Here is a 14,177-nt window from a genome sequence, read left to right as displayed (position 1 = left end):
AAGTCGTGCTTGATTTCTTCTGTGAAAGGCGCTTTCTTAGCATTTTGAATTCCAGTTCTTTTCAAAGTACTGTGTTTGTCTGAGGAATGTGAAGGGAGTATTTGCCTAATGATGCTATGTTTTCTCGCCGATGGGAAATCCATTCTAAGGCTCGCTGTAAATTTTGTCGCGGGAATTCATCTGCCTCCTTCCTTTACAATTCGACATTATACTCCTCTACCATTACCTCTGCGGATATGTTTCAGTACTGGTTTGGCTGTCTGCTATATGTGGATGGGTGTCTTCAGGTAAGTATATATCTTTTGTTAACACACTCTCAGCTATGTTTGGCACTATATTGCATTTATTTGAGTCAGGTCTATGTTTATTTCCCTTTGCAGTCTAGCAGTTTCAGCATTGAAAATTATGTTTGGGAGAAATGTATATTTTGTACTTACCTGAGGTTTCAGTTAGTTGTAACTTTGGTCTGTTTTTTTATTCTCAAATTTTCGTGAGCAAATTGGGCTTGCGATGGCGCAAAATACTTCTATCTATTGTGTAATTTTTGGCGCAAATCTTTTGGCGCGAAAGTTGCGTTTGTTGTGACGCGAGTCGCGTCATTTCTTGTGTCTTTGTTTACGCAAATTTCTTTGGCGCAAAGTCGTGCCTGTTATGACGCGAATTGTGTCATTTCCTGTTAACCTTAGCGCCAAAAGTTTTTCTCAGCATTTGCGTCATCTTTTGTTATATTAAGTCTCTCCCTCTTTTGCTCTCTGCTTTCATTTGTTACAGAGGACTATGATATTTGCTTTTGTTTTTCATCTAAGCATTTTTTCCCCATTCCTGAAACTATTTTGAGGAAATTGGATATTTTGTTTAAATTTTATTTTTTGTTATATTTTTTCAAGATGTCTCAAACTGATCCTGCCTCTGATGTTAATGTAGGAGCCAGGTTGCTTGAAAACAAATTTACCAAAGCTAAGTGTGTATGTTGTAAATTGGTTGATCTTCCATCTTCAGCTCATGTATGTGGCACTTATAGAAACTTTATCAGCATGAAACAATTTCTCATAAGTACAAATACATCTACTGTTAAACTTTCACAGTCTAATGTACATGATATTCTTGTAGATATAAAAGATTATATTACTGCAGCCATAGAGAAGGCTATGACTGCTATTCCGCCTTCAAATAAACGTAAAAGTTCTCTTCCTACTTCTCATAATTCTGATGAAGTTTGTATTGACCAACAACATACTGAAGTATTGTCTGCTTATGAGGACTTCTCTGGCTCAGAGGATCCTACTTAAGACTCTGAAATTGATCAATCTTTCTTTCTTTTTAAGATGGAATATATCCGTTCTTTGTTAAAGGAAGTATTGTTTACTTTGGGTATTGAGGAATCTAGTCCTCTTGATAACAAGAATAGCAAACGTTTGAATTCAGTTTTTTAAACTTCTGAGGTTACTCCTGAAGTTTTTCCTATTCCAGATGCTATCTCTAATATGATTACTAAGGAATGGTCTAAGCCTGGTACTTCTTTTAATCCTTCTTCAAGGTTTAAAAAATAGTATAGTTTACCTGTGTCTAGTTTAGAGCTTTGGGAGAAAGTCCCTAAAGTTGATTGCACTATTTCTACTCTTGCCAAGCGTACTTCTTTTAAAGATCCCTTAGATAGGAAGATTGAATCTTATCTTAGGAAGGCATATATACATATACACAGTGGATATAAAACGTCTACACACCCCTGTTAAAATGTCAGGTTTCTGTGATGTTATAAAATGAGACGAAGATAAATTATTTCAGAACTTCTCCCACCTTTTAATGTGACCTATAAACTGTACAACTTGATTGAAAAACAAACTGAAACTTCAAGGTGGAGGGAAGTAAAAATAAAAAATATAAAATATGGTTGCATTATAACTGGGGATGTAACTGTGTTTAGAATTGAGCAATCACATTCAAAATCATTTTAAATAGGAGTCAGTACACACCTGCCATCATTTAAAATGCCTCTGATTAACCCCAAATAAAGTTCAGCTGTTCTAGTAGGTCTTTCCTGACATTTTCTTAGTCGCAACCTACAGCAAAAGCCATGGTTCGCAGAGAGCTTCCAAAGCATCAGAGGGATCTCATTTTTAAAAAGTATCAGTCAGGAGAACAGTACAAAAGAATTTCCAAGTTATTAGATATACCATGGAACACAATGAAAACAGTCATCATCAAGTTGAGAAAATATGGCGCAAAAGTGGCATTACTAAGAACTGGATGTCCCTCCAAAATTGATGAAAAGACGAGAAGAAAACTGGTCTGGGTGGCTGCCAAGAGGCCTACAGCACTATTAAAGTAGCTGCAGGAATATCTGGCAAGTACTGGCTGTGTGGTGCATGTGACAAAAATCGCCCGTATTCTTCATATGTCTGGGCTGTGGGGTAGAGTGGCAAGACGGAAGCCTTTGCTTACGAAAAAAAACATCCAAGCCCAGCTATATTTTGCAAAAACACATCTGAAGTCTCCCAAAAGCATGTCGCAAAAGGTGTTCTGGTTTGATGAAACCAAGATTAAACTTTTTGGCCATAATTCCAAAAGATATGTTTGGCGCAAAAAAAACATTGCATATAACCAAAAGAACACCATACCCACAGTGAAGCATTTTGGTGGCAGCATCATGCTTTGGGTCTGTTTTTCTTCAGCTGGAACTGGGGCCTTAGTCAAGGTAGAGGGAAATATGAACAGTTCCAAATACCAGACAATATTGGCGCAAAACCTTCAGGCTTCTGCTAGAAAGCTGAACATGAAGAGGAACTTCATCTTTCAGCATGACAACGCCCCAAAGCATACATCCAAATCAACAAAGGAATGGCTTCACCAGAAGAAGATTCAAGTTTTGGAATGGCCCAGTCAGAGCCCAGACCTGAATCCAATCGAAAATCTGTGGGGTGATCTGAAGAGGGCTGTGCACAGGAGATGCCCTTGCAATCTGACAGATTTAGAGTGTTTTTCCAAAGAAGAGTGAGCAAATCTTGCCAAGTCAAGATGTGCCATGCTGAAAAATTCATACCCAAAAAGACTGAGTGCTATAATAAAATCAAAGGGTGCTTCAATTCAAGTATTAGTTTAAAATGTCAGTAAACCTCAAAAATAATGTTATATAATTCTGCACATAGTGCAGAATTATATAACATATTAGCGCAAACTTTATAAAACATAATATTCCCTTTGAATTTTTTAAAACAACGGCTTTATAAGCGGCTTTATAAACGGTTTTATAAAGTTTGCGCTAATATAATGTTATATAATTCTGCACTATGTGCAGAATTATATAACATTATTTTTGAGGTTTACTGTCCCTTTAAGGGTGTGCACACTTATGCAACCATATTATTTTAGTTTTTTTATTCCTGCTTCCCTCTACCTAAAAGATTTTAGTTTACATTAAAGGTGGAAAAAGTTTTGAAATGATTTATCTTTGTCTCATTTTTTTTTCATCACAGAAACATGACATTTTAACAGGGGTGTGTAGACTTTTTATATCCACTGTATGTGTGTATATATATATATATATATATATATATATATAGAAAAAACAAAGCACACTCCTAGGGAACCTTTTACTGGTTTCCTAGGAGTGCGCTTTGTTTTTTCTGTTTTGTATGCCTATTTTGCAGCACCCAGGGTCTTGGAACATTTGTTAGCTTGGAGTGCAATCTGCTCTCAATATATAAATATATATATATATATATATATATATATATATATATATATATATATATATATATATATATATATATATATATATATATATATATATATATATATATATATATATTCTTAGACCTGCTATTTCTATAGCTGATGTTGCTGCTGCTTCAACTTTTTGGTTGGACAATTTAGCAGCTATTGGATCCTGATTTGTCTAGCATTGTTGTTTTACTTCAACATGCTAATCATTTCATGTGTGATGCTATATTTGATATTATTAAGATTGATATTAAATCTGTCTTTAGCTATTCTATCTAGAAGAGCTTTATGGCTTAAATCATGGAATGCAGATATGGTGTCTAAATCTAGATTACTATCATTATCTTTTCAAGGTAATCATTTTTTTGGTTCTCAATTGGATTCTATTATCTCCACTATCACTGGGGGCAAGGGAGTTTTTCTGCCCCAAATAAGAAATCTAAGGGTAAATTTAAAGCTCCCAATCGTTTTTTGTTCCTTTTGTCAGTCTAATGGGAAAAAAAAAACACTCCTTCCCCTAAGACCTCTGGTTCCAATTAGAGACCATCCACAAATTGGAATAAGTCCAAGCCTTATAAGAAACCAGATACAGCCCCTAAGACTGCATGAAGGTGCGGCCTTCAATCCAGTTCAACTGGTGTGGGGCAGACTAATATTATTTCAAGACACTTGGGCGGATTCTGTCCAAAATCAGTGGATTCAGGATATTGTTTCTCAGGGGTATCGAAAAGGTTTCAGAATAAGACCTCCCATGGGAAGATTCTTTCTTTCCCATGTTCCAACAAACCCTGTGAAGACTCAGGCTTTTCTGAAGTGTGTTTCAGACCTAGAGCTTTCAGGGGTGATTGTTCCAGTTCCTCTACGGGAACAGGGTTTGGGTTTTTATTCAAATCTGTTCATTGTCCCAAAGAAGGAGGATTCATTCAGACCAATTCTGGATCTGAAAACTTTAAATTGTTTTGTAAGAGTCCCAACTTTCAAGATGGTGACTATAAGGACTATTCTGCCTTTTGTTCAGCAAGGTAATTTCATGTCCACAATAGACTTACAGGACGCTTATCTTCATATTCCGATTCAACCAGACCACTATCGGTTTCGGAGATTCTCTTTTCTAAACCAGCATTAGCAATTTGTCGCTAGCGACCGCTCCGAGAATCATTTCAAAGGTTCTCGTGCCCTTCTATCTGTAATCAGAAAGCAAGGTATTGCAGTGTTTCCTTATTTGGACGATATCTTGGTACTAGCTCAATCTTTTCATTTAGCCGAAACTCACATGAAACAACTTGTGTTGTTTCTTCAAAGACATGGTTGGAGGATCAATTTACAGAAGAGTTTCTTGAATTCTCAGACAAAGGTCACCTTTTTAGGTTTCCAGATAGATTCAGTGTCCATGACTCTTTCTTTGACAGAAAAGAGACAAATTAAAGGGACACTGAACCCACATTTTTTTCTTTCATGATTCAGATAGAGCGTGCAATTTTTAGCAGCTTTCTAATTTACTCCCATTATCAATGTTTTGTCTCTTCGTTCTCTTGCTATCTTTATTTGAAAAATAAGGCATCTAAGCTTTTTTTTTGGTTCAGAACTCTGGACAGAACTTTTTTTATTGGTGGATGAATTTATCCACCAATCAGCAAGGACAAACCAGGTTGTTCACCAAAAATGGGCCGGCATCTAAACTTACATTCTTGCATTTCAAATAAAGATGCCAAAAGAGTGAAGAAAATGTGATAATAGGAGTAAATTAGAAAATTGTTTAAAATGTCATGCTCTATCTGAATCATGAAAGAAAACATTTGGTTTCAGTGTCCCTTTAAGTTAGTGTTAGCTTGTCTAAACCTTCAGTCTCTATCATTCACTTCAGTGTGCATGGAAGTTTTAGGACTCCTGATTGCAGCATCGGACGCGATCCCCTTTGCTCATTTTAATACAAGACCTCTTCAGCTTTGCATGTTGCACCAATGGTGCAGGGATTATACTCCGATATCACAGTTGATATATTTAAGTCCCAACATTCGATAATCTCTGTCTTGGTGGTTAAACCATCACCTTATTGTTCAAGGGGCCTCCTTTGTTCGTCCTTCCTGGACTGTGATCACAACAGATGCAAGTCTTACAGGTTGGGGAGCTGTCTGGGGTCTCTAACAGCACAAGGGGTTTTTGGAACCTCAGGATGCGAGGTTACCAATCAATATTTTAGAACTCTGTGCTATTTTTAGTGCTCTTCAGGCTTGGCCTCTATTAAAGAGAGAACTTTACATTCAATTCCAGACAGACAATATCACTTCAGTGGCATATGTCAATAATCTAGGGGGGACTCTCAGTCCTTCAGCAATGAACGAAGTATCACTGATACTTTCTTGGGCGGAATCCAACTCTTGTCAAATTTCTGCGATTCATATCCCAGGAGTAGACAATTGGGAAGCAGATTATCTCAGTCCTGAGACTTTACATCCGGGAGAGTGGTCTCTCCATCCAGATGTGTTTTATCAATTGATAGAGATGTGGGGTCCCCCAGAAATAGATTTGATGGCCTTGCGTCTGAACAAGAAGCTTTCAAGATATCTTTCCAGGTCCAAGGATCCTCAGGCGGAGATGGTAGATGCTCTAGCAGTTCCTTGGTTTTACCAATCTGCTTACATTTTTCCGCCTATGGTTCTTCTTCCAAAGTTGATCTCCAAGATCATAATGGAACAATCTTATGTGTTTCTGATAGCTCCAGCTTGGCCTCTCAGGTTTTGGTATGCGGACCTTGTCAAGATGTCCAGTTGCCAACCTTGGCCACTTCCTTTAAAGCCAGACCTTCTGTCTCAAGGGCCATTTTTCTATCAGGATCTTAAATCTCTAAATTTGATGGCATGGAAATTGAACGCTTAGTCATAGAGGTTTTTCTGACTCAGTGATTAGCACTATGATACAGGCTTGTAAGTCTGTTTCCAGGAAAATTTATCATCTGGTTTGGAAAACTTATATTTCTTGGTGTTCCTCTCATAATTATTCTTGGCGTTCTTTTAGAATCCCTAGGATTTTACAGTTTTTTTTCAGGATGGTTTGGATAAGGGTTTGTCTGCAAATACTTTGAAAGGACAAATTTCTGCTCTTTCTGTCTTATTTCATAGAAAGATTGCTAAAATTCCTGATATTAACTGTTTTGTTCAGGCTTTGATTCATATTAAACCCGTTATTAAATCTATTTCTCCTCCTTGGAGTCTCCTCCTTTTGAGGCTCCTCCTTTTGAGCCTATGCATTCTTCGGATATTAAATTATTTTCTTGGAAAGTGTTATTTCTTTTGGCTATCTCTTCTGCTAGAAGAGTTTGAGTTGTCTGCTCTCTTGTGAGTTTCATTATCTAATTTTCCATCAAGAAAAAGCTGTTTTGCAGGCTTCTTTTAAATTTTTGGAAAGGAAAAGTAACCAGCGCCCAGGACTGATATCTGCTCACTATAAAGAAGACCCCCTAATAGGTCTAGAAACGGAACAATGGATTAGGATATATAGGAGCGCCAATGGCTTAGATATATCACAGGAAATAAAAATAGAAAGTCAAAATAGTCTCCAATAATTTCTATGTTCCAAAGTCAACCAAATATTTAATATATAAATCCAATATAATTTTGATCTCCAGAATCATAAAAACACAAAATACAATAAAAACACAAAATACATATATCGAAGTTTAAAATACAATGCAGTAAATGATTTAAAATACAACAAATAACAGATTGATTCTAATCCGGTTAGTTAAACTGGATAACCAATATCTAATGTCCCAGTTTACGTGAGTCCTCTTAAAAACCTTCTAGTAAGTACTTAGTTTTGTTTATCAAATATACGTGCAAATAAACCTAGTGTTCAATAAATGATATAATCATAACTCAATGGTTCTTATCGAAATGATAAGATCACTAATAAAGTGATACGAGACCCACTAATAGGTCAACAGTGCATATAAATTTTGCAACATTTAAATCGTGTGAAAAATCAAAGGAAAAAAAAAAAAAAGGATACAATGTGTTGGGTTCTTTAAACTGTCAAATAAACCATATTGTGGATTTGTGGAATATGACACACAATAAAAATAAGGAGTGGATGTTGTTTTACAAAAAATAATAATAATATTAATATCAAAAATAATGAAAAAAATAATATATATATTAACAAAATTAAATGTTAAATCCTACCAATGGGGTTTTAAAACTAAACTGGTACCAGCTGTTACCTCAAATCTCCTGATTGAATCTGGGTGATGGACTCAATGGTCCGTTAATTGCATTATTATCTTAAAAACAGTAAACAAATACCACAAGCTATATTAACTACCACAAACTATGTAATTAGGACAAACTGTTAAAATATAAAACGACAAATAAACAGAGAGTGTGTATAGTTTGGCCAAAACTAGTCCACAAACTCCTAAAGGTGTGTTTCCACAGCTTTAAATAGCTTAAAATGATGATATAACAATAGTGTCCTTAAGAGTCTTTGGGAAATCCTTAAAAGTCTAGTAAAAATCCGGTGAGAGAAATCCTCAATGTAAAGTGAAGTCCAAAGTCCTAATCCTATGTTAAGAAAAATACCTGAAAGAAATAGAAAAAGTGCACTAAACAAACAGCGCTAACGGGTATGGACTATTGAAAATAGTCTTACCATTCAAATCCTGGATATAATGAGCCTCCCCAACTCTGGTGTAAAGTATCGTCTACGCGTTTCGGCCCTCGTATCGGGCCTTTTTCAAGACATATGGAGGCTACATTAATACTGACCTTATATACTCTTATGTGTGGGCGTTTGTTTGAAAAAATTGCGCCAAATTGAGCGGATGTTGGCGGATTGAATCCCGCCGAAAAACACGCACTTCCCATAGTGGACCGGAAGTTGAAGCTTGTGATACTTCCGGTTTAATGTGCTTCCGGTTTCCCGGAGCCATTTTGGAAATGGGCAAATTCGTAATAGGCTTAATGCATTTTGGAAAACTAATTTTCCGTGATAATTAGGCAAACTTGGCCATAAAATGACCTACTATAACACCTAAGTGTGGATTTTAACTATTTTAATTGGTCTTACGTTTAGACGTGGATTCTAAATTTTCATCATCTAGTTGGGGCTAATATATCCAGGACCTAACATAAGGATTGATTATACAATTTCACTATTACAATATTTGACATATACATAAAGCAATATTTTGAAGCAATATTTTTAAAACGTATTCTCACACATGATCTGATAACTACTAATAAAATCGTTGTATTAGATATTTCTATAAAAATATATATAAAATTATATATAAAATTATATATAAAATTATAAAACTATAAAATTATAAAATCACATAGACTTGTCAGGGGATGATGTTTCTTAAAATGCTTGGGTCAGCTCGACCAATCAACTAAATATATATATAAAATCTTAAAACCTTAAAATCACATTGACTTATATAGAGGTGTGATCTCTCAAAGGGCTTTAGGCGATCAGATGTTTGGTCAGATCGACTAGACCAGATAATTAAAATATGTTCTAAGGGATTGTGCACACTGATTTCAATGTGCATATGACTTGATAGATAGGCTATAATGATGTTAATATTAGACACTTCAGGGATAAAAATAAAATACAATACTGGAGCTTTTATTTAAAACAGATGGACTATCTCAAAATTAGCATTTAGACCTTTTGGATGAATACAGTCTAAATTAAAAATCCATTTGGATTCTGTTTTTAGTAATTTCGATTCCATGTCTCCTCCTCTTCAATCTTTATTTATTTTGCATATACCCATATATTTGAAGCTTTTGTCGCTTCCACCATGTACTTCTTTGAAGTGTTTGTAAATTGGTAAATCAACCTTCTTCCATTTGATCTGTAACAAATGTTCTCGAATTCGGTCTTTTAGTTTTCTAGAGGTCTGGCCTACATATTGCAGGCCACACCCACATTCGACCAAGTAAACTATGTTCTGATCAGTACATCTTATTGTTTGTTTGATGTGGAATATTTCATTGGAAACTTTTGATTTTATTACATTCGTTTTCTTTCCATGTTTACATGCTTTACAGAAGTAGCATGGATAAAAACCATGTAGTTTCTTACCCAAGATATCTGAAGGGTTCTTATCTTTCTTCTGTTTGGGTATACTTGGAGCCAGAATCGATTTTAAATTATTGGCCTTCCTATAGATGAAATTGGGTCGTTCTGTTAAATGTTCGCCCAAAATGTCATCATTTTTGAGTAGGTGCCAATGTCTCTTGATTATATCCTCGATTGTTTTTTTCCTTTCTCCATATTGGGTGATGAAAGGGATTTTGAGACCTTCAGGTTTTTCTCTATCTGTTTTTATTTTATACGTTAGAAGGGAGTCTCTTTTTGTGTTACTTACTTCTGTGATGGTCCTGTCTATGAGGGATTCACTGTATCCCCTTTCCAAAAATCTAGTTTTCAGTATTTTCGATTGTTTACCCCACATTTCTTCACTTGAACAGTTCTTCCTAATTCTTAGTAGTTGCCCTTTTGGGATGTTCGATATCCATTTCTTATGGTGGCAACCATACAAGTAAACAATCGAAAATACTGAAAACTAGATTTTTGGAAAGGGGATACAGTGAATCCCTCATAGACAGGACCATCACAGAAGTAAGTAACACAAAAAGAGACTCCCTTCTAACGTATAAAATAAAAACAGATAGAGAAAAACCTGAAGGTCTCAAAATTCTTGATAAAGCTCCTGGAGGGAGTGAAACGCGTAGAAGTTAAAGACTGCATACTTGACTCCACTATTCTTTGAGCCGAATGAACCAACCCGGGTTGATTGTCAACAAAGGACACCTAAGAGATACATCATCGGAACCTGCGTGCTAACAGCACTAAGTGCAGGTGAATTTATCTCCATCAGATACACCTCCGCTGACCGGTACCAAACAAGTACTAAGTATCAGAAATAAGAAGAAAATTGTATACCTAGTATCGGATGCAAGAAGGTATTCTAAAAATTGTCTAAGCAGTGATTGGCAGACACAAGACAAGCCCCCACACATCGGGTGTGACGTCAGACGCCAACAACACGAGGACACTGTCAGAAGAACCGAGCTGCAGGACGCACAGGATACCCTGCTGTTGTTCACGGATACGATAAGGTACAATCTGTATGAGAGTTGCAAACTGCAACCTTAAGCTACTAGCAATATAAGTTTACTGGACATTTCTCTTGGTTCCTATATATGTACATGATAATTATCTCTGAAAGTTTGCTGTGAAACCAGTACAAAGGCCTGGTCTAATTTGGTAGAAAGATACAACTCTATACAATAATCTCTTATGCACAGCTCTGCTTTAAGCTCCATCTTTTACACAAGTTTTATCAAGTGGGTATGTGAATTTTAAATGTAAGTTTATGTGTAATTCTATGAACTCTGAAATACTCACGAGAAATTTTGGCAAATTGCTTGGTCACACCACATTAGATATTTTCTGAGTGACCAATAAAATAAGCAGTAAACTAATATTTCTCATGAAGTACTAATCAGTACTACTTTTATTTTTATTTTTATTTTTTATTTTCATGTCTGTTTTTTAACTTTTCCTGATCGAATTGTACTAGAGACGTCTCTAAAATTCTTTTTAATCATATTGTAATTAAATAAACCACTTGTTTTTTAGAAACTTTTCTGATCTGACTTTATCAATATTTTAAACGTTCATCACGGATATCCAATACAGATAATAATTTTACACAAGTATCTTTAGCTATTAGCGCCCTTACAAAACCTTTTCTTTTTTCACTTCAAATATATGGGTATATGCAAAATAAATAAAGATTGGAGAGGAGGAGACATGGAATCGAAATTACTAAAAACAGAATCCAAATGGATTTTTAATTTAGACTGTATTCATCCAAAAGGTCTAAATGCTAATTTTGAGATAGTCCATCTGTTTTAAATAAAAGCTCCAGTATTGTATTTTATTTTTATCCCTGAAGTGTCTAATATTAACATCATTATAGCCTATCTATCAAGTCATATGCACATTGAAATCAGTGTGCACAATCCCTTAGAACATATTTTAATTATCTGGTCTAGTCGATCTGACCAAACATCTGATCGCCTAAAGCCCTTTGAGAGATCACACCTCTATATAAGTCAATGTGATTTTAAGGTTTTAAGATTTTATATATATATTTAGTTGATTGGTCGAGCTGACCCAAGCATTTTAAGAAACATCATCCCCTGACAAGTCTATGTGATTTTATAATTTTATAGTTTTATAATTTTATATATAATTTCTTCTGTTATGTGTGATCAGTCCACGGGTCATCATTACTTCTGGGATATTATCTGCTCCCCTACAGGAAGTGCAAGAGGATTCACCCAGCAGAGTTGCTATATAGCTCCTCCCCTCTACGTCACCCCCAGTCATTCTCTTGCACCCAAAGACTAGATAGGAGGTGTGAGAGGACTATGGTGATTATACTTAGTTTTTATAACTTCAATCAAAAGTTTGTTATTTTACAATAGCACCGGAGCGTGTTATTACTTCTCTGGCAGAGTTTGAAGAAGAATCTACCAGAGTTTTTCTTATGATTTTAACCGGAGTAGTTAAGATCATATTGCTGTTTCTCGGCCATCTGAGGGAGGTAAAAGCTTCAGATCAGGGGACAGCGGGCAGTGGAATCTGCATTGAGGTATGTAGCAGTTTTTATTTTCTGAATGGAATTGATGAGAAAATCCTGCCATACCGTTATAATGACATGTATGTATACTCTACACTTCAGTATTCTGGGGATGGTATTTCACCGGAATTACTCTGTAAAAGTACATTAAACCTTTTAATAGGTATTTAATCCATGTTAAACGTTTTTGCTGGAATGTAGAATCGTTTGCATTTCTGAGGTACTGAGTGAATAAATATTTGGGCATTATTTTTCCACTTGGCAGTTTGCTTGTTTTGATTATGACAGTTTCGTTTCTCTCTCACTGCTGTGTGTGGGGGGAGGGGCCGTTTTTGGCGCTCTTTGCTACGCATCATAAATTTCCAGTCAGTTACTCTTGTATTTTCTGCATGATCCGGTTCATCTCTAACAGAACTCAGGGGTCTTCAAACTTCTTTGAAGGGAGGTAGATTCTCTCAGCAGAGCTGTGAGACTTATGTAGTGACTGTGTTTTTAAAAACGTTGCTCTGTGATTTTTATGTTTAAAATTTAATTAGTGTTACTTTACTAATGGGAACAAACCTTTGCTAACAAGTTGTGTTGTTTTTAAAGAGTGATGCTATAACTGTTTTTTTTTTCAGTTCATTATTTCAACTGTCATTTAATCGTTTAGTGCTTCTTTGAGGCACAGTACGTTTTTTGTTAAATAAGATTGTAACCAAGTTGCATGTTTATTGCTAGTGTGTTAAACATGTCTGATTCAGAGGAAGATACCTGTGTCATTTGTTCCAATGCCAAGGTGGAGCCCAATAGAAATTTATGTACTAACTGTATTGATGCTACTTTAAATAAAAGCCAATCTGTACAAATTGAACAAATTTCACCAAACAGCGAGGGGAGAGTTATGCCGTCTAACTCGCCTCACGTGTCAGTACCTGCGTCTCCCGCCCGGGAGGTGCGTGATATTATGGCGCCTGGTACATCTGGGCAGCCATTACAAATAACATTACAAGATATGGCTACTGTTATGACTGAAGTTTTGGCTAAGTTACCAGAACTAAGAGGCAAGCGTGATCACTCTGGGGTGAGAACAGAGTGCGCTGATAATTCTAGGGCCATGTCTGATACTGCGTCACAGCTTGCAGAGCATGAGGACGGAGAGCTTCATTCTGTAGGTGACGGTTCTGATCCAAGCAGATTGGATTCAGATATTTCAAATTTTAAATTTAAATTGGAAAACCTCCGTGTATTACTAGGGGAGGTCTTAGCGGCTCTTAACGATTGTAACACTGTTGCAATACCAGAGAAAATGTGTAGGTTGGATAAATACTTTGCGGTACCGGCGAGTACTGACGTTTTTCCTATACCTAAGAGATTAACTGAAATTGTTACTAAGGAGTGGGATAGACCCGGTGTGCCGTTCTCACCCCCTCCAATATTTAGAAAGATGTTTCCAATAGACGCCACCACACGGGACTTATGGCAAACGGTCCCTAAGGTGGAGGGAGCAGTTTCTACTTTAGCTAAGCGCACCACTATCCCGGTGGAGGATAGCTGTGCTTTTTCAGATCCTATGGATAAAAAATTAGAGGGTTACCTTAAGAAAATGTTTGTTCAACAAGGTTTTATATTGCAACCCCTTGCATGCATCGCGCCGATTACGGCTGCGGCAGCATTTTGGATTGAGTCTCTGGAAGAGAACCTTAGTTCCGCTACGCTGGACGACATTACGGACAGGCTTAGAGTCCTTAAACTAGCTAATTCATTCATTTCGGAGGCCGTAGTACATTTAACCAAACTTACGGCTAAGAATTCA

General features: G+C 36.2%; 1 protein-coding gene across 1 annotated transcript in view; it reads left to right on the top strand.

The window, feature by feature from the left end:
* The window catches only part of GCC2 (GRIP and coiled-coil domain containing 2), a 312,711-nt gene that overhangs the window by 84,968 nt on the left and 213,566 nt on the right, over positions 1–14,177 (top strand). The window lies entirely within an intron of this gene.

This window comes from Bombina bombina, chromosome 3 (assembly GCF_027579735.1).
Source record: "Bombina bombina isolate aBomBom1 chromosome 3, aBomBom1.pri, whole genome shotgun sequence".
Lineage (NCBI taxonomy): Eukaryota > Metazoa > Chordata > Amphibia > Anura > Bombinatoridae > Bombina > Bombina bombina.
This window is presented reverse-complemented; position numbering and strand designations above follow the sequence as displayed.